This window comes from Scyliorhinus canicula, chromosome 21 (assembly GCF_902713615.1).
Source record: "Scyliorhinus canicula chromosome 21, sScyCan1.1, whole genome shotgun sequence".
Taxonomy (NCBI): Eukaryota; Metazoa; Chordata; class Chondrichthyes; order Carcharhiniformes; family Scyliorhinidae; genus Scyliorhinus; species Scyliorhinus canicula.
This window is the reverse complement of record NC_052166.1, coordinates 33,894,837-33,917,868: the sequence shown is the minus strand read 5'-3', so window position 1 is coordinate 33,917,868 and position 23,032 is coordinate 33,894,837. Positions and strand designations below refer to the sequence as shown.

At 42.1% G+C, this 23,032-nt stretch overlaps 1 non-coding gene across 1 annotated transcript; it reads left to right on the top strand.

Annotated features, from left to right (window-relative positions):
- Positions 1-21,899: 21,899 nt before the first annotated feature.
- trnas-uga lies at positions 21,900-21,972 on the top strand. Its single transcript has one exon. It is a non-coding gene; the product is annotated as a tRNA-Ser (tRNA).
- Positions 21,973-23,032: the final 1,060 nt, after the last annotated feature.

Here is a 23,032-nt window from a genome sequence, read left to right as displayed (position 1 = left end):
ACCAGACCGGGAAGGAAATTCAGGCGAGAAGTGTGCAGCTCCAGACTAACGGCAGGTAAAAAGGAACGGGGTGACAGTCCGATGGTAGTGGCCACTCCACAGAAATTCTGCCCCACCGTTCGGCAAAGACAGACTAACGTTCATCTGTCAACAATGGCGACAGATGGTTGGGGAAAAGTGACCTTGTTACCATGAGCAGTAACTCTGAATTAAAAAACATGATTATAATGTTGCTACACGTAGTGACCAGAGCAATTACTTCTTCATTAAGACATCTCTAAAACCAACCAGGGAGTGAGCAACTTACCAGAGGGAACAGGATGTTATTTGTATGCTTTTCATAAGTTCTTTTAAACAGATGGAAATTGTTTCCCGATGAGATATATTATTGTATTCTCTTCATTCTGTAATTCGGTACTTCCACTCTTTGATTATTTCTGTCTCCTTTCTCTGTTTAAATTTTGATTAATGTGTTTGTCATCTCACTGTGTGAACTGTCACATGCATTTTGGAGATAGGTGTTAGATTTACTCTATGCCAGTCCTTTTTTACTTTCCATTTGAATTATTCATTGTGAATGCATGTGCCTCTACTAATGTCTCCCTACTTTCTTTTTTGAGCACCCTAACCAGGCTCCTGCCCTAATTCTACAACCCCATAATCCCACTTCACCCGCACATACGTGGGCACTAAGGGGCAATTAGCATGGCCAATCCACCTAACCTGCACATTTTTGGACTATGGGAGGAAACCAGAGCAACCGGGGGAAACCCACGCAGACAGGTGGGAGAAAGTGCAAACTCCGCACAATCACCCAAGGCTGGAATTGAACCCAGTTCCTTGGCGTTGTGAAGAATCGATGCTAACCATTGTACTACTGTGCCGCCCATATATGCTGATCAGTTTATAATGATCATCCCTTTGAGAACACACATTAACTCCTCTTTTGTTACTGTATGCCTAGAGAATATTATCTAATTTATATGCTTTGATACTTTCATTTCATATTTTCTTTTTGTCTTTAAAGTCCCTTTCCTAAGCTCTTCAAATTCCCATGGTAATGCTGTATTACTGATGCACTTTATGCACTTTGCCTTTTTTCTTCAGATTCAGTTTTATGTTCCTGTCATTATGGATATATATATACATATATATATACAGAATTTCATTCTTGGCTAGTTTGGTCTTATTTTTTAGAGGACTTTATTTATCCTGGAACACTATTGATCTCATGCTTAAATATTGTCCACTGTTGTTCTACCTCTTTGTCAATATTTTTCACCAGTTTATTTTCTTTACCTCCACCCTCATTCACTCATGGTTGGCTTTACTCCAGACTATTACTTTAGACTGTACTACCTATAAATCTGATCGATCATTATTTTAAGCTTGTTATACCATGATCAATACTTCCTAAAGTATGACTATACCCAAAATTCAGAACTTTTTGTTCCTTCCGGAAATTCGAGCACACACTTTAGGCTGACACATCAGTACGGTTCTGATTTGGTCGAGTTTAAATGTTAAGCCGAGGTCCTCGCAGGTGAGCAGAAGATCATGCAACATTTTCCCAAGAAAGGCAGAGGAGCTCACTCAATATCCTTGGCAATATTTATCTATCAATCTACAGCATCATCAAGCACAGAGGAACTGTTGCTCTTTTTTGAGTTCTTGTTACGCATAACTCAGTTTCCATGTTTACCCACATTGCAGCACTGACTGCATTTCAACGATCTGACCCACTTTGGGATGTTTGGAACCCATTAAAGATGCTGTCTCAACAGAGCTGCTTTTCATTTCTCTTTTCACTCACCAAATTCTCCCTGAGCTTGACATTATCCTCAGGATATCACATGGTTGTCTGATCTGCTGCCTGGATATCAGCTGGACAATGAGGTGGATAGTTCCTGGCAAAACATATCAAATGATAATTTCTTTTTAACGTAAAAAATAGTTGAAGAAAGGGCTTCTTCTGGACTGAGAAAGTACAATACATGTGATGTTCAAGGACCATAGGAATATAAGGCATGGAGGAAGGAAGAGGTTGTGAAGGCCTTTGAACCTGCAATATCTTTTACAATGTTTAGTTTGTTAAAAACCTTCCTCTGTAAAGTGAACTTTACTCAGGACATTAGTCAATATCTTCAGATGGGCAGATAATTTGGGAGGGAAAACATATATAAACCTCGTGATCACAAAATACAGAATGGGCGAGTCAGAGTATCCGGATAACACCCAATTAGTTGTGGTGACTGAACCAGAAATATTTATCAATATGTAATATTTTACCACCAGAAGGGGCGGATGGTGGCACAGTGTTTAGCACTGCTGCCTCACAGTGCCATGGACCCGGGTGCAATTCCGACCTTGAGTGACTCTCTTGCGGAGTTTGCACTTTTTCCCCGTGAGGTGGGATTACAGGGATGGGGCGGGAGAGTGGGCCGAAGTAGGGTGCTCTTTCACAGGATCGGTGCAGACTCAATGGGCTGAATGGCCTCGTTCTGTACCGTGCGGATTCTATGAATGAGAGTGAAACTACAAACTAAAGTTACAGTGCACAAGGAGACCATTCAGCTCATCGGGTCTGCACTGGCCCTTGGAAAGAGGGCCCTACTTAAGCCCATGCCTCCACCCTATCCCCGTAAGCCAGTAACCCCACCAAACCTTTTGGATACTTAGGGGCAATTTAACATGGCCAAGCCACCTAACCTGCACATCTTTGGAAGGAAACTGGAGCGCCCGGAGAAACCCACGCAGACATGGGGGAGAAAGTGCAAACTCCACACAGATAGTGACCCAAGGTTGAAATCGAATCCGGTTCCCTGGTGTGTGAGATAGCAGTGCTGACCACTGTGCCACAGAAGAAAATCATTCATTCAAAAGTTTGTGAACCTTCTATCCCAGTGGACTGGTAATGCTCCATTGCGGAGGATATTCAAGACAGAGATCAACAGATTTTTGGATATTAATGGGAAAAAGGGATAGGGCAGCAGAGTTGAGGTAGGAGGAGATCAACCATGAGTTTATTAAAGGCAGAGCAAGATCAAAGGGCTGAATGGCTCCTATTTCCTATGCACTTATATTCTAAGTACTTAGAAGTAAAATGCTGACACCTATATCGCTTAATAAAAAAATACAAGCTTTTTATTTCTTTTCACCTATCCACCCCATCACACTACACTGTAATACATGTTAGTAACTATTTGTGGAACAAGAATTTTACAAATTTTTATCACTCTACATTTCTATTTGGGCTATTGTTGTATTTTCAGTATTTTGCACTGAAGAAAACAGTAAGGTGCTGAAAGAACAGGCGAATATCGATGCAATTAAAGCACGCAATGACCTGGAAAACATGGAAGAGGCAGTGGATGAATTCATTGGCAATCTTGAGGTAAAGCTTTGATTTCAACTGATAAAGGCTTTCCATGGAGCTTATCAAAAGATAACTGTTTGTAAGTTTTTCACAAACGTCTCCCATTATTTTAGAAACCTCTCAAAGAAAAACCAAACTTCCTGGAAAAACTGAAGAAAGAAATAGCAAACGGTAAATATCAGGATGATTTCATGTCTTGCAGTTCAAGGGAATACTTCTTTTAGAGCCAGGTTTTTTTTTTGTATTTTACTGTTGAGGTATTTGCAAAATGGACTCAGATTGAATTGCTTCTGCTGAAATATGTTGTTTTTTTATTTACTAATTAACATAATTTTGCCATTGTGGCTATACTGAAGCATCCTAATACAGGCTTCTAATTTTGCTTCTGTAAGCAATATTTTGAAGTCATTGCTGTGCATCATTATAATGATGTGCTGTAAAAGCGTCCTTGAGCAGAACTTGAGGTACCGAATAAAGGAAATAGTAATTTGTAGAAACCAGCTATAAAGATAAAAAAGAAAAATGGATTTGGGTGTATTCCCTGACAGTTTTCTTTAAGAAACAATTCTTGGGTGGGATTTTCCGTTGACTGATGCCGAAATTGCGAAACGTGATTGGTGGTGGTGGTGGGGGGGGGGGGGGGGGGGGGGGGGGGGGAATAGGTTCCAACACCAAAATCGCGGCGGGCGCTATTTGACGCCAAATCTCAATTCTGAGTCACCTCGACAGCCGAGTCAATGTGGTCTGGAATGCACTGTTTGCATGTTATTAGCAGACCCAACTGTGATTCTCCGCCTCTGATGGGCTGTATTCCCGACAGCGCGATTTACTTGTGCCATTAAAAATCATGAAACAGGCATTGTGGCTGATGAGGGAGAGAGAGGAGGTAGGGTACAGAGAGGTGCAGCCATGGGCTGGCTGACCCGGGGGAAGGGGGGTTTCATTTACCTGATGAAGGAGCAGCGCTCCGAAAGCTTGTGGTTTCAAGCAAACCTGTTGGACTTTAACCTGGTGGTGTGAAACTTCTTTCTGTACCCGCCCCAGTCCAGCACTGGCATCTCCACATCAAAATATTATCAGCAAAGGAACACGATAAACCACGTAGTTTAGAGCATGATAATCGTCACTGTTTTATTTTTTACTGCAAATCGTCACTCCCATCCATGTGTATTCAAGGTGCATTTTCTGAAGAGTCCATGCTTACATTTAAGTGGGCTAACAGAGCCATGGAAGACCGAAGATCTAAATGTTCCCACTTTAATGCTGGATTTCAGCAGACAGCCATACCCTGGTTCTCTGGACTATATTCATTGGGGTTGGCTTCTGTTGATGTCAATAAATTCCAGCCTAGTTATACGAGTTAATATTATCGTGGCAAGGTGGCACAATGGTCAGCACTGCTGCCCAAAGTGCCAGACATCAATTTAATTCTGGCCTTGTGTGACTGTGTGAAGTTTGCACATTCTCCCCATGTTTGAGCGGGTTTTCTCCGGGTGTTCCAGTTTCCTCCCACAGTACAAAGATGTGCAGATTAGATGGATTGGCCATAATCAATGCATGGTGTTATGGGGGTACGATGGGGGAATGGGTCCAGATACCGTGCTTTTTCGGAGGGTCGGTGCAGTCTTAATGGGCCGAATGGCCTCCTTCTATACTGCAGGGATTCTATGGACTCTAAAGATGTAACTTGTTTACACTGAGAAGGTGTTTAATTTCCCTCATTTGAGCACACTAATTGTGATTAAGAACTTAAACATCCATAGTGGGTGAAAACCTATAATTCACTTCAAAATCTACTTAATCAGGGAAAATAAAGGCAATGAGAAATAATTCAAAGTCACTAGGTTCACCAGCTCCCCATTATGTAAGAATACTAAAGTATTAGTTAAAAGCACAAAGGGAAGATTTGTATGTGACCAATTTGTCCACCTTGATCTGCAGAAATAGCTTAACACTGCTTTGGAAGGTGCTTTGAGGAGCATCAGATGTATGCATCAACTTGCCAATTGTTCTTTTTTGAGATGCTACTTGCCTTGCCTGCTGTTCTTTAAGGGCAGCATGGTAGCACAGTGGTTACCACTATGGCTTCACAACACCAGAGTCCCGGGTTCGATTCCCGGCTTGGGTCACTGTCTGTGCGGAGTCTGCACGTTCTCCCCGTGTCTGCATGGGTTTCCTCCGGGTTCTCCGGTTTCCTCCCACATGTCCCGAACGACATGCTGTTAGGTAATTCGGACATTCTGAATTCTCCCTCTGTGTACCCGAACAGGCACCGGACTATGGGGACAAGGAGCTTTTCACAGTAACTTCATTGCAATGTAAGCCGACTTGTGACAACAAAGATTATTATTATTATTTATGCCGTGCTCATATTCACACACCAAAGTTCTAAATGTCAAAATCCAGATTCAGGCCAATTCCCAGTAGCATAGTATCTATTTTGCTTGGATCTGTTCAGGTTTCAACCCCCGTCCCCTTTATCCTGCATAATTTTAGCGTTAGTGGGAAGAAAACCATTTTGCCCTGGCACTACAGTGGAAATGCGTCCCAGGAAGAATCGGCTAATGATAGCAAACCCAGCCCTTCGCTGCCGGGAGATTTTTTAAAAAACATCTTCTGAAGATATTTATGGCTTTGGTATTTTACAACTATAAGGTGAATTGAATCTCGGATATCTGCAAATAATTTTATGTTTGGTGTTCTGTATGATTACATTCCCCCGGAGAACCTACAAGAATTTATAAATATGATCTGAGATCTCCCTCTACAGGTAGCTATTATGAAACAAATTGCAATGTGGCTTACTCATTTATAAGCCCCAAATATATCTCAAACTGACCAGCTGGAATAGAAAGAATTTTGATTTTTTTTTAATTCAAATGATGTAAGATGTCCCATAGAATCCCTACAGTGCAGAAGGAGGCCATTCGGCTCATCGAATCTGCACTGAACCTTGGAAAGAACACCCTACCTAGGTTCATTCTCCACCCTCCCTATCAGTGTAACCCAATAACTCCACTGAACCTTTTGCACACTAAGGGGAAATTTAACGTGACCAATCCACCTAACCCGCACATCTTTGGACTGTGGGAGGAAAGCAGAGCACCTGGAGGAAACCCACGCAGACACGGGAGAATGTGCAAACTCCACAAAGTCATCCGAGGCCTGGAATTGAACCTGGGTCCCTGGTGCTGCGAGGCAGTAGTGTTAAACAATGTGCCACCGTGCCACCCATGTAGGCATCACTGGCAGCCTTTATTACCCATCGCCAGTTGTCCATGAGAAGGTGAGGAGATTGGATGCCGTTTTACACTTTGCCCAATTTTATGCTCCATTAAAAGGCAACAGTTTCTCTGTAATTATTACGAAGTTAAAAATAAAGCAGGAAGTAAGCTTGTACCAAAGGTGAAAAGAAGGGAGTGTGGTCATAAAACATCAAGGTGGCTGACGAGTCATTTACAGGGACAAAGAAGGTCCAAATTAGTGACACTGAATAGTCAGCGAAACAAAATTAAGTACTAACAAAAAAGGCTGTTTAGTAGATCAGTTAAAAGGATAAAGGCAAAGAGAGTGATGGACAATTGTAAAAGTAATGGGAAAAGCCATTTATGCCAAGATTGTACTGAATGATGGAATGGCTTATTGTTTCTTATTTTATGTCAGATAACTGTCAGAGACTGTTTTGGGGCCACTGAATGATGTTTAAAGGCAGATTAAGAAAGACGCATTGGGTATGGTAGAAATATTAAATAGGTATTTTGTATTGGTCTTCATTCTTGAAGACAATACTTGACTGTTGGGATTAAATGATTTTGATAATAAAATGAACAATAGGTGAACACAATGCTTTTAGATGGAGTTGAGAACTTGAAAATAGATAGATGATATCCACCTGAGATTCCTCAGTAAGGTGGAGCATGTGCTGCGTGAACCTCTTGCTTTTATTTTGATTGTTCATAACATGTACCCATCTTTAAAAAAGGAGAAAGGGCGGGATCGATTAACCATTAGCTACATCAGTAATAGTAAAAATGCTTAAGGGAATCGTTGGGGATGTAATATATGATTACTATGATAGGCAGGGACATCCATTACCACTTCAAAAAGAGGAGGTAATGTCCAACAAATCAGGTCATATTTTTGAAGAATTTACCAAGATTGTTGATTTCGGTAAACCAACAGGCATGGTCCACTTAAACTTCCTGAAAGTTTTTTACAAGGCACAAAAGGAAGTTCTAGGGGTGGGATTCTTCTGACCCTCCCCTCCCTCAACTCCACCCAATCCCCCCTCTACCCGCCCACTGCGTGATTTTCAGTGGCACACCATTCGCTGGCAGAAGGAATCTCTCTTCCCATCGCTTGTCAAGGGGATTTCCCATTAAGCCACCCCACACTCCTGGGCCACCTGCAGGCAGGGGTGCACTGCCAGCAGGAAAAGAAAATCGCAAGGGCCGGAGAATTCCATCCCAGAAGTTGGTTCCAAAATTCAAAGCAGTGTTCTTTTTCACTTAAATATCTGTGTTATTAAAAGATCCATCATGTACACTTGAATCACTTTATCTGTTTCTGCCATCTTGAAGCAGTCTTAATGATGGTATATAGGACAATCCTGAGACCATCCCACTAGTAAAATTACATTGCTACTTAGACAGATAGGTACAAAGGGCACACTGGATCTATGGCTGTTGACTAATCTCAACATGCATGGATAAGCTCAGTGAAGCCTGGAGAACATGCGAGTCAATGAATCATATTAATTCCTCCTGAACACATCCTTAAATTTATCCTTGAACGTCTCCTTAATGTTCTTGAATAATTCTCATTAACAAGATGTCCCATTTGTCACTTGAAACGCTGATTATTTATGTGGAGGAAGAACCTCCATTCTGACAAGTTTCACAATGCCAGCAAAATCACTGCTCAGAAACCAAAACTTTCAATTCTTTTTCCAGTAATTGGACAAATACAGTGCAACCAAGAAACTATCATTTATGAACTTTGAATGTCCAGCATATTGTGCAGCTTTCTATGATACCAAATTTCAAATGCAACCATACAGTAAACACTTACCTGTATTTCTTCAGCGTTTTATGTAACAGATTAAAGCAAAAGTGTACCATTTGGAAACTATTCGTACAATTTGGAATTTTAAACTAATTCCAAGAATTTTTTCTTCACAGAAATTGAAAAATGTGACTGTGGATATTTAGCCAAAAAAGAAAACTTAAAAGTTGTCATTACTATTATGACTATTATCTTCATCCTTTTAATAATAGCAAATGCCATCATCCTCTTCGTTCTGTTTTCAAAAGCAAAGAAGACATGGTAAGTAATGTCATGGATCTGTTCTGTTTACAAATGTAACCATCTTCAGAAAGTATGGCCTCTGTGCAGATGCTGGGGGTAATTTTTACCTTCAACCAAAGGATCGGGTGAAACACAACTAATCATGCCATCGAAGTCAAGGCAAAATAAGACAGTGTATCATGGAAAATGAACATTTTGTGTAATCCACCGGATGCCCTCACTGCGCAGCGATTTAGGTTAAAATTACCCCTCATCTTTTAATTCTACAGTTAAGTAAAGTCCACTTGAGTGAATATCTCGTAACGGAGTATTTCCGTCGGGTGAATTGAGACTACTACACTGTTGCTCTTGGAGAGTGAAGGCACTGCCTATTGTAGTAAAGAATCCCAGATGATTCCTGGTCTGTGGGAACACTTCCACTTCTCCCAGCCCACAAATATGCAATGGAACTTCTGGCACATTCACCTTTTGGCGGTGGGGGGAGGAGGGGGAGGGGGGAGGGGGGGAGGCGAGATAGTGAGCAACATAACACAATGATCTAACGCAAGCATTATTTTACTTTCGCACGGCAGCTATCAATACATACCTGGGCAAAAAGCATGTTAATCCGCAGTCGGAAATGGAGTCAATTCACTAAAAGTACCAACCAAAGTGAATCTTAACAATAATAATAATAATTTTTATTGTCACAAGTCGGCTTACAATAACATTGCAATGAAGTTACTGTGAAAAGCCCCCAGTCGCCACATTCCGGTGCCTGTTCGGACACACTGAGGGAGAATTCAGAATGTCCAATAACAGCACGTCTTTCGGGGCTTGTGGGAGGAAACCGGAGCATCCGGAGGAAACCCACGCAGACACGGGGAAAACGTGCAGACTCCGCACAGACAGTGATCCAAGCTGGGAATCGAACCTGGGACCCTGGCGCTGTGAAGCAACAGTGCTAACCACTGTGCTACCGTGCCGCCCAAACAGCATTCTTTATCACAGCATTCAGAGCATTTGATTAGAAATTAAAGAAACATTTCAGCCAACCTATTTTCCAACACACTATCGACATACTCAAAGAGTGTCATGGACACTTCCAGAATTTTACGGGTTTAGATTTGAAAGTGGCTCATATATCTGAACTTTCCCTCATTTTGGCAAAAGGAAGTTCAGAGGGGCATGCTCTTGATTTAGATAATGCGAAGAGAAATTGATTTTTTTAGATGTGATGCGGGTAATTTAAGTTTGACTGCTTCAGTAAAGGGTACAAATTCAAAATAACAAGGAACAGATTGCCATCTATAGGAGTTAATGCTGTGGCGATTAATGTTATTGTCAAAAGAGTTGGCTAACTATATGGTTTGGAATAGAATTGAATTGACAACTGTAGTGTTATGTGCGAAAGACGTAATTGCTCCAAGGCATTTCATGGTTTCTGCGAAGTTGCAACCATTAACGCCTGTGCAGGAAAGCCAACCAGTCATGAATGATTAACAGAGTTAACCTTTCCCACCAGATTTGCAGTTGAGGGCCAATGAAAATCTCGATGCAAAATTTTGCAAATGATAAAATGGATGAGGTAGATAATATACTGGTGTTTGGAAGGACTGGGAGTGTTGGACAATATGGCCTTTGCAGGTAATGTGCTCCATGCACTGAGTACCATCCTTGCTCATAGAAACATAGAAGCATGGAAGATAGTAGCAGGAGGAGGCTATTCAGTCCTTTGAGCCTGCTCTGCCATTCGTCGCGATCATGGCTGATCACCCAACTGCTTTCTCCCCATAACCCTTGATCCCATTCGCCTCAAGTGCCATATCTAGTCGCCTCTTGAATGCACTCAATGCCTTAGTCTCAACTACTTGATCATGGTAACATTTAAATAAAATCTATCCCAAATGGTTCCATAGCATGTTGTTATGCTGACTGCTTTTAGTGGAAAGTAGAAAGTCTTTGCAGCTTCTTATAGACACAAGCATGACTTTGGAGAGCTGAAACAAATCAATTTTTGTCAGATAAAGGCCTAAAGCACTGCACTCAAGGAAATGGAAAGAAATGCTTGCTTTTAAGAGCTCAAGGATCAACACTGTTCACATAGTAAATGAAGGTGAATGCTATTGTATTTCAGGCTGTATTTTTATCAGCTAAAATTAAATCAATAAATAAAGAACAAAATAAAAAAGAACATGAGTACAAATCTAAATTAGGGATGGAGTCAAGAAACTTGTGGTATTTAATTACAGATACTTTTGGGTCACAAGTGGAAGTTTCTGCACTCAGAGTCCAGTCTATTCTGAACAAAGGATCTACATATAAAATTATTGAGCAGCAGATGCAGCTTCAAGAAGCTGATATTGACCATTTGGAGAGAATTTGCATCTTCAGGTGAAGCTGGCCACTTCTCAGTGACAAAAGAGTGATTTTCTGGAGTAAACGTATTTCAGATTCTCAACAAAATATGGAACAATAAACAGTATTTAAATCAAGTCCACAGCAAGTTTCAGTGTGACTTTTTATATGTGTTTGGAAAACATACCTATAGCTCTTTTGTTTATTCTTTTTCCTATCACTCAACCCTTGCTAGCTTTTAGTCACCTCTCATTTGTCTTGTCTCCAAATAATTATGTTGGATATGTCGGCTTGGTTCAATTTCTAGTGACGTTGATTCAGACGGTTGTGGGTTCAAACCCATAAAGTTGATTCTATCATTTGGAGGGAGTGCGGCAGTTTAATATTTATGCTGCTGCTCAGTCCTCTGACAGCACAGGTGGACCTACTAAATCCCATGTCACTCCTTGAAGATGGACAAGAAGTATACTAGACATCTTCACCAACATTCTGCCCCCAAACACTGTGATCAAAACTGATAAACCGGGCATTCTCTTATTGACTGCTGGCATGACTGTGCTGTATGCATTAGCTGCAAATATAACAGTGACTGCTTAATCAATTGGTTGCAAGGCACTTTGAGTAAAATTGAGCATGCGATAAGACATTAAGTTTAAATTATTTTGTTTGCTTCTTCCCTACCTCATGACTTCTGCACTCCTCACCTCATCATGTAACATGCAGTTGTAAAGAAATACCCCCCCCCCCCCCCCCCCCCCCACACACCGCCCAATATTACTGTGGGATACTGTAAAACAGATTGTGGGACTGTGTGTATATATTTGTGTGTGTGTGTGTGTGTGTGTGTGTGTGACTAAGATCATTAGACTGAAGACAGTCAGACTGCAAAGTTAAAAATCATCAAATAGTAATGTGTAAACACAGGCATTTTGAAGTGGAGGTGAAGTGGGCTTAAGTAAACAACATGGATGGAAATTTGCATGAGGAGATAAAGAAGGTGTTTGTGTTGACTTGGTGAATTTCTGAAGAAAAATGAAAGGGAGGCTTAAAGATCATAAATGAGTAAACCAAAATTATTAAGTTTATTTTTCCAAAAGTAGTGCATATGAAGACAAGATGAAAAATTACTGTATTCTGGGAAAAGTAATTTCCGAAGTAAGTTAAGAACAATGGATTTAAAAATGAAAGGGAAATTAAAATTTTTGGGGAAGAGTGAATATTGTGTTGAGGGAGAGGCAATGTGATGCCGTAAAGAGTGCGGTCTCGTTGTTGAGACCCGTGAAATAATCTACCTCTATCCACCCAGAGAAGCGTTTGTTTCAGAGAGCAAGGCTTTGTTTCGAACTTTAAATTTATTTAAAAAATCAAGGGAAATTCAGAGTACCCAATTCATTTTTTCCAATTAAGGGGCAATTTAGCATGGCCAAACCACCGGAGCTGCACATCTTTGGGTTGTGGGGGTGAAACCCACGCAAACACAGGGAGGATAAGCAAACTCCACACGGACAGTGACTCAGAGCCGGGATCGAACCTGGGACCTCGGCAGCAGGGCTAACCCACTGCGCCACCGTGCTGCCCTCTGGATTTCCCTTGTTGAGCGAGAGAAAGAGAGAGGGGCCCTGTGAAATACCTCCCGATAGAAACGGTGGGTGCCTCACAGTAATATTACTGTAATTTTTATAAATTAAAAATCCAAATGGACTGTTGCCTGGAAAAGTGTGTTTATTTATGAATCTAGTTAAGTAGAAATATTTTGGGAAAGACTGTAAGACTAAATTTAATTTGTAACTAATCTTGATGTGTTTAAATTTTATTTTATTTTGTTAATTGATATTTTAATTTAATATTTACAAGCTCCAAAAGACGAATTCTTGATTTCAGTAGACATACCATCTCATAATAAAACACAAGTGACACAAGGTTGGGATAGCTTGCCCAAGTTTCCCTTTGGTCAGTCCAGCAATTATCACCTGCCATATTGTAACTTAATGTCAGTATTTTGTTGTTATTAGATATGATAAAATATATTCATTTTTCATCATCCTATATGTAAATGTATATATATTTTGTCTTTAGAACATAGGCTTAAGGTATTAATTATATATTTTTTTTATTCGTCCTTGGGATGTGGGCATTGTTGGCTGGGTTTAATTTGTTGCCCATCCCTAATTGTCCTTGAACTGAGTGGTTTGCTAGGCCATTTCAGAGGGGGACAGTTAAGAGTCAACCACATTGCTGTGGGTCTGGGGTCACATGTAGGCTAGACCAGGTAAGGACAGCAGATTTCCTTCCTTGAAGGACATTAGTGAACCAGATGGGTTTTTAACGACAATCAGCAATGGTTTCATGGTCATCGTCAGGCTTTTAAATTCCAGATTTATTTTATTGGATTCAAATTTGACCATCTGCTGTGGCGGGATTTGAACCCGGTCCCTAGAGCATTACCCTGGGTTTCTGGATTACTAGTCCAGTTACAATACCAGTGAAAATACCACTATGCCCCAGCGTCCTCTTCAAAGACAAGCATTTTATTCAAAATAATTAATATTCAGGATCACTCTCTTGCTGGAAATAGAATGGGTTAAACTGGAAAATGGATAAGGTGTGATTTTGAAACACATACAATTCCTAAGAGACTTGATAGGGTAGATGCTGCGGTTATGTTACCCTGGCTGACGAACTGTGGGATCAGAGTATCAGAATAAGGGGCCATCCATTAAGCACAGAGATAAGGTAAAGTTTCCACACTCAAATGGTGGGGTTTTCCAGTTCCGCTGAACTACAGAACCAATCAGTTCCACCAAAAATGAATCAGCTTTTGATTAGGCCGGCAGGTCTCCCGCAGTGCACCCCCTCCAGGACGGGACTGGAAAATCTCAACCAAAGTGTAGTGGTTCTTCAGAATTTATTATCCGGGGGATCTGTGGATGTTCAGTCATTCAGCATATTCAAGATACAGATCAATAGATTTTTGGATCCAAACCAAATTAAGAGCTTTTGGGAAAGTGTGGGATGAAGGATTTGAGGTAGGGGATCAGCGATGATCTTATTGAACGGTGGAGCAAGCTCGAAGGGCTGCATGACCAACTCCCGCCCCCATTTTGTATCTTCTTATGACATGGACTAATTTCGCTCCCATAGTTATCATGGAAAATGAATGAATTCCACAGATTAATTCCCAAACCACCTATACAAATCTTGGAATCACAATGTAACAAATGTGGAATTTGATTTAATTCCATTACTGTAAATCAGTAACTTTGCTCGTCTGTCCTTTGCATTTAGCATGTTTATTTGGATTGTGCTATTTATACATCAGCCATAATCAAGTGATTTGTAGACAGTTCGCACCATAAAGCTAAGAGGACTGAAGTTTCTGCTTTGAGCACAATCAGTGCTTTGCACGTAAACTATGACCAACATTCAATTCGCTTTGAGAAGTTCTTTTTTTAAAGTATTCTCTCAAACTCATTTGCACAATATTTCATGTAAAATCTGTCAGGAGCACATGTTTTTATATAAGCACAGTGCTTATATAAAAAATGCTTTAAGCTATTACTTCTGGATATATTTGAGAGAGCTAACTCACTGCAGGTTGATTAATACAGCTGAAAATGGGTTTTCACAGAAATGGGGCTGGATTCTCCGATTTTGACTCTATGTCCGGAGGATGGTCTGGTCTTACGATCAAAAAGTTGGCCCGCACTGATGCTCCTTCCAGTGGGGGGCTAACATCCATGCCACATAAAGCCCCCAGCTGTCCGGCCTGCGCGGCTGCGCCATACAACATTTGCCGGCCAAACGCAGACCCAGCCTCACAAAAACTGCCCCCCCCCCCCCCTGTAAACCCTCTTGCCACCCCTGGACCACTCCTCACCAATCCCCCCAGCCCCTGCCGAAGCAGACCCCCTGCCAGCGGAATCGCTCTCCCCACCCCCCCCTCCCCCACCGACTGTAGTGGCGCTGAACACAGTCCGCAGCCGCCACACCAGGTTTACGAAAGTTGAGAGGACACATGTCTCACGCCGTTGAAAAGTCAGCCCATCGGGGGTGGAACATCGGGGGAGGGCCTCAGGTGACGTTCTGAGGCCGTCCCAATGGCGTGCGGTGTACTCGAGTACTCTTTTTTGATGGGGGCGGAGCATCGGAAAAATGGCGACACCCCTGATTTGGTCGCAAAAAAAGGATTCTATGGCCGTTCGTGGAACAAAATTTTGGCGTTGGCAATCGGAGAATCCCGCCCCTCAGCTTTTAATCAGATTGTCCAGTCCACCTCCAGTGAGCAAACAGTTTTTAGATGAATGATAATGACTTTAAAAGCAACACACATTTGCTCGTGTGCAGTAGCAAGTTTCTCAGCAAATTAAAATATGAATACTCCTAAACTTTTAAAATGTGCCTGTTGATGTCCTTGATCATAAAATAAACTTAATTTTAAGTGCCTCCCTGATGAGCAAGGTTAATGGAACTTTGCAGGATGCGATCAAGTGAAAACAAATCAGAGTTTCATAATTGGGCAGGTTTAGCTGGGTTGTTCCCGGCGCTGGAAATGACACCACTATCGAACAGGACTGTTATTTTGTCGGGCCTCGTTGGGGAACGTCCCCAAATGTTGCCTTTAACATCATTTCTTGCACCGAGGAGATCTACTTGCCAGTTCAGAAAGAAATTGTGGCACTATTTTGAATGGCACCCTGATCCCTCCAACCTGGGCACCCAGGTGGCACTGTCAGAATGCCAGGCTGGAAGTGCCACAGTGCCCAGGTGGCATCATCAGTGCCGGGGGGCCACCCTGTCCAGAGGCCAAGAGCTCAGGGGCCTCATATCGCCTGGGAAACTACTTTCAAGTGCTGTCCTGCCTTGTCCCCGTTTCTGGGGACCAGTGTTAGATGGCGTTCCGCTGGGGTATCCTCAGGGAGGCCGATAGATTCCAGGGGCCGGTTAAATAAGACTTAGGCATAGTTAAGCAAACAGTTAAGCTCACTTAACTATGCAAACCTGGATCCCGCCCATTGTGGGCGGGATCAATACCGCAACATCTTCAGCGATCCCGTTAGATCTCACGGGGCATAATGACCGTCGGGAATCTCAGAAGGGGCCTCTCGTTGGATTTACCAGCGATGGGACACGGCTGGTACATTGCGCCAGCAATGCTGATGAATTTGATCTGGGGGCATGGTCAGTGATGTGTACAGGACCATCTTCGAGCACAATCCTCTTTAAACTAGCATAAATTAAGAAAGCATGTGTCTAGTAAATCTTATGTGCTGAGATTCCACACCCTAATTTCGAGAGAACTAACTAAAGCCCTTTTAAGTGCAGTATCTTGAGTCTATTGCTTAGCACGTTGACTGATTGATATGCCACAATGATACATCGTGGAGATGATCCTAAAGGACCTAGAAACAGCAGTGGACCATTCAACCCCTCAAGCCTATTATTCTAGTTAGATCATATCTGGCCTCCTCCTAAACTCCGTTTACCCTCCTTGATCCCTATCCTCTAAAATCCTTAAACTAACAAAAACACAGAATATCTCTATTGATGATTCCATCACAAACATTCCACCAATAGTTAATTCTAGAAGGTAGTTCCCATTATCCATACAAATCTCCCTGCGAGCATGGGCTTATCTCTGGATAAAATAGCTAAAATATAGTTGAATATTCAGAATTCATTTCTCACAGATTTTGCACTTTTGATCCAGCTGAATAAGTCATTGTTTACAGGATGATTCAGTATGTGGTCAAATTTGCTATCTACACAGTTCTGGGTCAGAGGATCAGTATGCTTCAGGTCGGAAATACTGACAAGCCAAACTGCCAGCACCTTCTCAAGAATATTTCATTTTTAAAATAGAAGTGCATTTGGCCTTGAGGAACATGCTGGGAGCCTGCATTGGTAATTAAGCAGATTTTTAAGGGAACATAATACATGAGAGATTCCCACAAACACTGGGACCAAGGGACACGGATTCAAGTTTAAAAGCTGGAACCTGCACAAGTTAAATGGAACTGTGGGTGTTGAATGCATGAAATAGAGGCACACAGAGTTACATGAAGCAAATCGGGTGGAATATTTTAAAAGAGAATTGGACAGATGTTTCTGGGAGTAGGCAATTAGTTTTGGGACCATCCACCATGGGACCATATTAAGGATGGGCAACAAATGCTGGTCTAGCCAGTGAAGCCCGCATCCTGTAAAAATGAATTTTAAGAAAAACATGAACTGCCGGGTCTTTTATTTTAATCCTGTATTTTCGACCACTCCTGAAACCGAACAATCAGACGCTAAAAAAAAAATCCTGATTATATCAGACCTACCACGAGCATACAAAAATAAAAAGCAACTGGTCAATCAATCCCATGCACAGTCATACTTATTAACCCTCAATTAGAATTTACAGTGCAGCAGGAGTCCATTTAGCCCATTAAGTCTTGGAAAGAGCACCTTACATTAGCCCACGCCTCCACCCAATCTCCATAACTCAGTAACCCAACCTAACCTTTGGACACTATTGGCAATTCAGCATGGCCAATCCACCTAACTTGCACATCTTTGGACTGTGGGAGGAAACCGGAGCATCCGGAGGCAACTCACGCAGGCCCGGGAGGGAAGGTGCAAACTCCACACAGACAGTTACCTGAGGCTGGAATTGAACCCGGGTCCCTGGAGGTGTGAGGCAGCAGTGCTAACCGCTGGCGGATGTGGCTGCCCAGCAACCTGGTAGATACTGCGCTGACAGGTTGCCTCCCTTAAGATACTATGGTTGCTATAAAGGTACCATGCGTTGAAATGAGGAGGCCACACACAACTCAACAAAAATAGTTGGGGCATTGCTGAGAGATCTTCAATACTCCTCCGTCCACCATATCCTCGCCTTCAAAAGATTGATTGAAAAGAATAAAGTAAAATGCCTCTCAAGTTGAGATGGGGAGATTTCCAGAAAATTAATCTTCAAACCCCAAAGATGGTCAAAGCTGGAGATCACAGTGTCCTGAAGATACATCACCCAGCGACGCATCTCTCTTTTGGATGCAATGATAGCTGCCACATCCAGAACTCATCCAACCTTTTATGTTTGGACTTTTGCAATGGATTCATATTCATTGCATGAATTAATAACTAAGTTTTCTAATCCTTTGCAAAAATAAAACCTCAAGACGCCTAACTCTCATTTTTTTTTTTACTTTCTGTACAAACTCATGTAAAAGTCGACTTTCGCATTCGTTACTGATTATTGTTTATTGTTGTTGGGTGTAAATTTGGGAGAAAATGTGAAAAAGGAGGGGAATAAAAACTTTTTTTTTAAAGTAGAAGTCGACTTTCAGAGATCCTTTTTTAGGCAAAAAGGTAAGAGGTCAACTTTTGCGTAGGTAATGATTTTGAGGGGCTTACTTTCAACAACCAATGCTCATGGCTCACAAAACGGCCCATGGGTTTTCTGTCTCAGTTTCCAATAGCGTTCGCTCACAAGAAAATGCATCGGAGCAACAAATAAACCTATAAAAGGTAAGATTTTAAGAATCCTTTTTCTTTCACTATGGGGACATCGGATTGTCCATGACAGCTCAGTGAGCTTAGTTCAATTTCTGGGAAAGTTTAATACTCTTATGGCTCACACAAGCTGTGCAAACTGGCTCTGCAGTTTGTTCCATTTTTGCCCCCACCATTCAAAGTGAAATTAAACTTTTGCTGAAGTTCCCCAATGGGAAAATTACAATCTGTGATCTAGCAGCAATATAGAAAGGTCCGAAAACTCCTTCAAATCTTGGCCCCTGCGGTGTTACATTGTGAGCAGTTTTGGGCCCCGTATCTAAGGAAGGATGTGCTGGCCTTGGAAAGGGTCCAGAGAAGGTTCACAAGAATGATCCCTGGAATAAAGAATTTGTCGTATGGGGAACAATTGAGGACTCTGCGTGTGTACTCGTTGGAGTTTAGAAGGATGAGGTGGGATCTTATTGAAACTTACAGGATACTGCAAGTCCTGAATAGACTGCACGTGAAGGGGATGTTTCCACTTGTGGGAAAAACTAGAACTGGAGGACACAATCTCAGACTAAAGGGACAATCCTTTAAAACAGACATGAAGAGGAATTTCTTCAGCCTTCCTTCAGAGGGTGGTGAATCTGTGGAACTCTGCCGCAGAAGGCTGTGGAGGCCATATCACTGAGTGTCTTTAAGACAGAGGTAGATAGGTTCTTGATTAATAAAGGAATCAGGGGTTATGGGGAGAAGGCAGGAGAGTGGGGATGAGAGAAATATCAGCCATGATTGAATGGCAGAGCAGACTTGATGGGCCGAGTGGCCGAATTCTGCTCCTACGTCTTGTGGTCTTATGGTTATGCCCTTGGAAAGTTGGGAGTTGACACTTACATGAGCTACATGAAAAATTAAGGATTTCCTGGCCAAAAATCAGGGTTTGGTTTTGTTCAAGAGGTCAACTCATTTAAAAGATACCTAGATCGGCACCTGAAGTGCTGCAACCTGCAAGGTTACGGACCATGTGCTGGAAGATGAGATCAGAATTGGTGGGTTTTTTTTTTCATCCAGAACAGACATTGTAGATGAATTGGCTCTTTCTGTGCAATACGTTTTGCATGGTTCTGACATTTACTCAAGTGTATACGGTATGTCATTTTTATGTATTACTCTTCATCCACTTAATTCAACTGTTCTATCCACAGGAATGCAATGTCGACACATTTTTAAATACCTCGATCAATCTCCCAAGGCCCATTTTTTTTTCTAGAGCAGAAAAGCTCTATTCTAAGCCAATCATGGCAATTAGAGGCTTTTAAAACAAGATAACAATCACGTGGCCCTCCGCTGAAATTTTTGCAGAGCTTCTGGATTATACAGAATGGGCATGATTCTCTGTTTGGGTATGTTCTCTTGCCGGAGCTGAATTGTCCCTGATTTGCGCTTCCGAATCAGGAAGCGATTCCCAATCTTTAGCCATGCAACTTTTTCTTGCATAATCTTAGCCATGGATATTCTCCAGGCCGGGTCCTCTGGGCTGGGAATCACAAGGGTGAGAATAACGTCTGGTCCTGAAAAACGTGGTCCTGACACCATGGGCTTCTTTCAAGGAGTTGCCCCCAAATTCCATCAGAACTCCGCTAAATGAAAGTCTCATGTTTAACAAACACTGAGCCATTAGTCTGCTATTTTAGCAGAGGGGTTAAAGTCTGAGGGAATCAACTTTCTGGTCTTCATTATCCCTATTAGATATTTCATATGAGTGATGTGATTAAGGATGCTTCGGTTAGATCAGTCATTTTCAAACTCAGGGTCGCGACACGCAAGAGGGTTGTGGGTGGATGTTGGGAGGGTCACTGAGTGAACGGTCGTGGAGCGAACGGGCGACGCCTTCCCAATCGCGGGAGGAAGTGTCCAGTGGCTGTGACCGGCTTTTTAAAATTCCGGCCGCACCAGATTTCAAGAATGCTAGCTGCCTTGAGCGTATGTTCCCCCTCATCCAGATGTAGCAATGCACAGGCCCAGAGCCCAGCGAGGCAGACTGCCTCCTCACTACATCAACACACTGTTCAGGAGAAGACTTTTTTTTCATTGGTAGATTCTTCTCATCAGAAGTGGCGTTAGAGAGCAGGTCACATGCCCGGTACACTGACATCACGTGCTCTGGGCGCAAAATTACTGAGGAGAGCTTTCTCCATTTCATCGCTGCCAGCAATCAAACAACACTATTGTGTGAAGAACTGAAGATGGATCTTTTTGGAATGAGAAAGAGAGGGCCAGATACACATACGGGCCAGGATCTCACAACTGAATCTGCAGGAGAGATTCCACGGCAGGACAAAGCAGTGCTGTGTGAGCGCTAGGACCTCTGATAAATGACCCATACAGAAATGTAACATTGAATGACAAGGCAAATGAGATTGTGAGGAACAAGCAGGCTCAACTGTCGCATTAAAGGTAAATGGAAATGGTGGGTCATGAAGTTTGGGCGACGCGGGTCATGAAGTTTGGGCAGCGTGGGTCGCGAAGGTTGGCCGGCATGGGTCCCAAAGGTCGGCTGGTTTGTAAAAATGGGTCCCTGCAAAAAAAAGTTTGAAAAGCATTGGGTCAGATGTCATTTGCAAATGTTTCTTTTTTGAAAGGGAAGGATATTGCTGAGTGTTGTAATTGATATCTCCATTTGTGCCATTATCCCTCATTCACTCTTTATCCTGTTTTATATTCTGAAACATATACTTATGAAGATATAACCTGTAAATGTATGAAAATTGTTAAAGTAATACTCACTTATGATGCAGACTATTTGGCAACATCACTCATAGCCACAGGCACTTCATTGGTGAAGGCATGAGAACGGAACGACACATACTGCAGGATGTCTGGCACACTTTCAGACTAGCCCCAATCAGTCATATTTCAGCTAAAGACACAAAAGGATACTGATATAGCCAGAAAGTGAACAAATGTTTCTCTCTGCAAACTTTGGATGAAATGTAATAACACAGACTTTGACTTTGACATTTGTGATAACTGGAATATTGGATTTTAATTATTGGGCAATTTAAGGGTTTAAAACCTGGGGTTACAATATGTTTGACTGCAGTGGTCATGTTTTTCTTTTGAAAATTCTGTTTTGCAGGGCCTGGGTGCTTTAAGCAGCCGGAAGCAGCCTGGATTAATGAGCTATGGTTTGACTGGGAAAGTGCTTGGGGAGTTGTTGGGCGGGATTCTCCCATCGGGCGGCTAAGTCCCGATGCTGGTGTAAAAACGGGAGTGTGCGCTGGAAAGGAATCACTTTCCTCTTCATCTGCCCTCAAATAACTAACCCTTGAACTTATCTGTCCTGTTAACATTTCATATTGGGATTCTTCCCCCTGGAGGCATGATTAAATCTTGTGATGACCGAGTGGTTAAGGCGTTGGACTTGAAATCCAACGGGGTCTCCCCGCGCAGGTTCGAACCCTGCTGCAGCGATAATTGTTTTGGGTAGCACAGTAGTTAGTACTGTTGCGTCACAGCACCAGGGTCCCTGGTTTGATTTCCGCTTGGGTCACTGTCTGTGTGGCGTCTGCAGGTTCTCCCCGTGTTTGTATGGGTTTCCTCAGGGTGCTCTGGTTTCCTCTCAAAAGTCCTGAAAGCCGTGCTTGTTAGTTGAATTGGACATTCTGAATTATCCCTCTGTGTACCCAAACAGGTGCCGGAATGTGGAGACTAGGTGATTTTCACAGTAACTTCATTGCAGTGTTCACGTAAGCCTACTTATGACACTGATAATGATTATTATTATTATGCTGCATTGTTTACCTGAAATGTAACAATCTCCAGTCAATCAAGGGTCACCCCATTTCCTCCCCTCCCCACCCCCCGCGGCAAGAAATCGCCATGGCTCATGACCTAAAACACACATAGACAAAAAGAAATTCAATAAAATATAGATTTCCTCAGAACATAAACATCAAAAAACAATCAGATAAAAATAAGAAAATTAACTATTTTTCATTTTTCATTTTTGGGGGAATTAAACTCTGTTCAATTTCTAGTACTCTTAAAATGTTTATACTTTTATGAAACACACTTCATTGGAATGGGGCAGAGGGATGGGGTCTTTGTTCTGTGCATGAGAGGTAGGTGCACTCTCCAATGGATCCTCAACACAAATGAGATGCATTGTAAAAAAAAATGCACTGCAGTAACTGCCAACTGGACATGAACGAACTAAGTCTCAGGCATCATAAATTGGATCAGTCAAAAGGGAATGTTGCTTCTGGTAAATTCCAAAATCAACATTGTCAATTTGTGTTGTTATTTTGGACTTTTCCACTGTCCTACCCGGTTTTCTGGTTCACATAGTATATAAAAATGAACCGGGGTTGTGTAAGTTTTGGGACAATGCGGAATTAGGTCATTAGCCGCTTCCTTCAAAGCATCTTGATCAACAGTCAGGAGGGGTACGAGCTTTATACATGGATGACAAAATCCAGAACATATTTCTTTGCAAGTTGCTGCTTCTCCCTTGCTCAGACGTTAAAG